Source organism: Salmo salar, chromosome 03, assembly GCF_965601325.2.
Source record: "Salmo salar chromosome 03, fSalSal1, whole genome shotgun sequence".
In the NCBI taxonomy this organism is placed as follows: Eukaryota; Metazoa; Chordata; class Actinopteri; order Salmoniformes; family Salmonidae; genus Salmo; species Salmo salar.
The window spans coordinates 8036038-8039539 of NC_138293.1; the positions used below are offsets into that span (position 1 = coordinate 8036038).

Sequence of the window (3502 nt, forward strand, 5' to 3'; positions counted from 1 at the left end):
GTGTCGAAAACTTTCCACAGGAATGCTGGCCCATGTTGACTCCAATGCTTCCCACAGTTGTGTCAAGTAGGCTGGATGTCCTTGGTGGACCATCCTTGATACACACGGAAAACTGTTGAGTGTGAAAAACCCAGCAGAGTTGTAGTTCTTGACACAAACCGTTGTGCCTGGCACCTACTACCATACCCCGTTCAAAGGCCCTTATATCTGTTGTCTTGTCCATTCACCCTCTGAATGGCACACATACACAATCCATGTCTCAATTGTCTCAAGGCTTAAAAATCCTTCTTTAACCTGTCTCCCTTCCTTCATCTATACAAATGTAAGTATATTTAACAAGTGACATCGATAAGGGATCATAGCTTTCACCTGGATTCACCTGGTCAGTCTATGTCATGGAAAGAGCAGGTGTTCCTAATGTTGTGTCTACATCACACAGAATCACTGCAAATCTGTGAAGACTGGTGCTCATCTGGTATCAACCCACAATGCTGAGGAAAACAATGCCCTGGATGAATTCACTCAGTGGAGCAGCCGACCAAACCCTCGCATCTGGCTCGGTGGTTATGCACTAACTGACCCTTCACAGGTGTTAATAATCATAAGAACTAGTGGTGGGCACCAAAATCCATGATATCGATATTGCTTGATGTATCAATATGAGCAAGGCATATCGTGATATTGGTTTATCCCTTCCTGTTAACATACACTTTTATGTAAAAGGGAATACATGATTGTGCCTCTTACAGACCTTCTCACAGGCTCTCAACTGAGCATACATAATTGCCTGCTATTGGGCCATCGACAATGGATGGAAACTGGTTGGGTGGGTTTAGGCTTCTAGAACATTCACACCTGGTCCAATGGGCAATCAGCAAGCCGTTGTCTAGACTTCATAGAACCGTGGAAGTCAACAGAAAAGTGAACATTCATGTGGTTGCAAGGTTGTCATAAAGCCAGTACATACACTGAGTGTATAAACATTAGGAACACCTTCCTAATATTGGTTTTGAAAGCATTCCACAGGGATGCTGGCAAGGGAAATGTTGACTCCAATGCTTCCCACAGTTGTGTCAAGTTGGCTGGATGTCCTTTGGGTGGTGGACCATTCTTGATACACACGGGAAACTGTTGAGCATGAAAAACCAAGCAGTGTTACTTTTATTCACACACTCAAACCGGTGCGCCTGCCACCTACTACCATACCTCGTTCAAAGGCACCTAAATATTTTGTCTTGTCCATTCACCCTCTGAATGGCACATATACACAATCCATGACTCAATTGTCTCAAGGCTTAAAAATCCTTCTTTAGCCTGTCTCCCTTCCTTCATCTATACAAATGTAAGTATATTTAACAAGTGACATCGATAAGGGATCATAGCTTTAACCTGGATTCACCTGGTCAGTCTATGTCATGGGAAGAGCAGGTGTTCCTAATGTTGTTTACACTCATTGTATATCAATATTGTTTGGGGAAAAAATGCAACTGTATTGACATCAACTTTTTGATATCGGTGCCCATCACTAATATGAACTGACTAAAATGAATCTCAAAACAAGTAGTGTTCACTGTTCAAATTGGCCATCATTAGCAAAAGCAGGTGGGCAACACCAGTTATACCCCCTTGCTTGCCCCTATGTTTTGGTCAGTTATATGTCCTGCTCTCTCTCTCTCACAGGCTAGCAACTTCCTCTGGACCGATGGGTCTAATATGGATTTCTCTGCCTGGATTCAGGAACCCAAGCAACCATCCGGTGATGGACGTTGCATGGAGATGAACTGGCTCGGTAAGCAAGGGATAACTGGCTGTGGTTGGAATTGTGCTGGTGAAACCTTTACATTTCTACTGCTTGAGTACTGGCACTTCTTCTAGAATATTCTGGGACCTTTTTTTTTATTCCAAAAGGTGTTGTGGGGGTGGGAGGCAAGAAAATGTTTCATTTTATTTTTGTTTCTGACATATCATGACATATTCTAAGAATACTATACATTTCTTTCATTTAACGTCTCCATCTCTATTCATCTTCTCAGAAACCGGCAAATGGAATGATAAACCATGTAGCCAGAAGAACTTCTTTGTGTGTGCCTTTAAACCTGACGGAGGCTGCCCAAGAGTGGAAGATACCGATAGATTGGAGCCTGAGGTGTCTCAGTTGAATCCGATGACAGATGAGTAGTATATACCTGTCAGATATGCTTTGCCTTATATAGCTTTAGTCTCAGACATCACAACGACACCAGGACCCTGTAAAACGTTAGAGAAAACCCATGGCTCAAAGACAAAGCTTTTGTTGGATTAAAGATTTCCACATCACAGTCAGTTTCAATCCACCCAAAGTATGAATTTCTGATACTGGTTGTATTTGAATATTCTAAACACATTGCATTTGAGAATACTATATTTTGTCAGAAAACAATGTAACCCAATCTATTTTCTGGATGAATGGTGTTGATATTGCTTCAGTTGTTTGGAAGATGAGACATTACGCATTGCTTGGTTAGCAAATAAAAATGAATATTTTCATCCATCTTATCCATGACCTCCCTCTCTTTTCTAAACTGGCGATTCAACAAGTGTCTCCACAATTCCCTCTTGTGATTCCTCATGCAGCTGTAGGCCTATACATTTACCACAACTATTCACTTACTATGTAGACAGACAGTAAGTAATGCACTTCAAATGAGATGAACCCAATTCAATTCCCTAAATGGATATGTGCTGGTTGGGACAACATGCCACGAATAGATGATACTTTAGTTAACATCCACTATAAGATTAAAGGATGCTGCATCAGAGTGAGGGGCTGAAGCAGCCTTGACAGGTTAGAGATGGACAATAGGTTGAACCCATAGATTTAGAATGAAATCCCATACCTTCCCATTCATTGCCCTGTTGGAGTAGTGCACCCAAACAGAGAGCATGAGTGATTGGACTTCAATACATTTTCACGCAAGGCCACTTATTTTAAAAACAAGTAGACGCTATTGTAGCGTCGTTAGCTTAGCTCTGCTTTAGAAAGATTATACTCAAATCAGTCACATCGTTGGTTTAGAGCGCAGCTGTGCATTAGGTTAAACGTGATTGCTCTGTCCAAACAAGAATGAGTTCAGCTGAATTGCTGCAAAACTGTTAACAAGTCAAGTGTCTGTCCAATCAGCAACCTCTGATAAATAATGGGAAGGGGGCCGGTGCGGTTTTAGACACATGAACCAATGTGGCGTGCTTCTTTACATATGGCCAAAATATGTTTATCTTGTTATTAGAATTGCAGACTTCGCCCTCATTACAGGTAAACTGTCAAATTGTACAAATGCTGTGATTCCTTATAAACACGAGGGTTTCTCATGTGGAATTGCAAGGATTAATGTAGCCTAAATAAAGATGAGATTGTAGTTACATGAAAACATTTGTATTATTTGCCTTCCAGGTTTCTATTTTATGGAGCTCGATTGGTGAAATTAGGCTACAGAAATGATTGTAAATGAAGATGTTTCCATAA

General features: G+C 41.1%; 1 long non-coding RNA gene across 1 annotated transcript; it reads left to right on the forward strand.

The window, feature by feature from the left end:
- Positions 1 to 442: 442 nt before the first annotated feature.
- LOC145877529 (uncharacterized) lies at positions 443 to 2535 on the forward strand. The gene is made up of 3 exons (XR_014391826.1): positions 443 to 589; positions 1681 to 1789; positions 2034 to 2535. It is a non-coding gene; the product is annotated as an uncharacterized LOC145877529 (long non-coding RNA).
- The last annotated feature ends 967 nt before the right edge of the window (positions 2536 to 3502 follow it).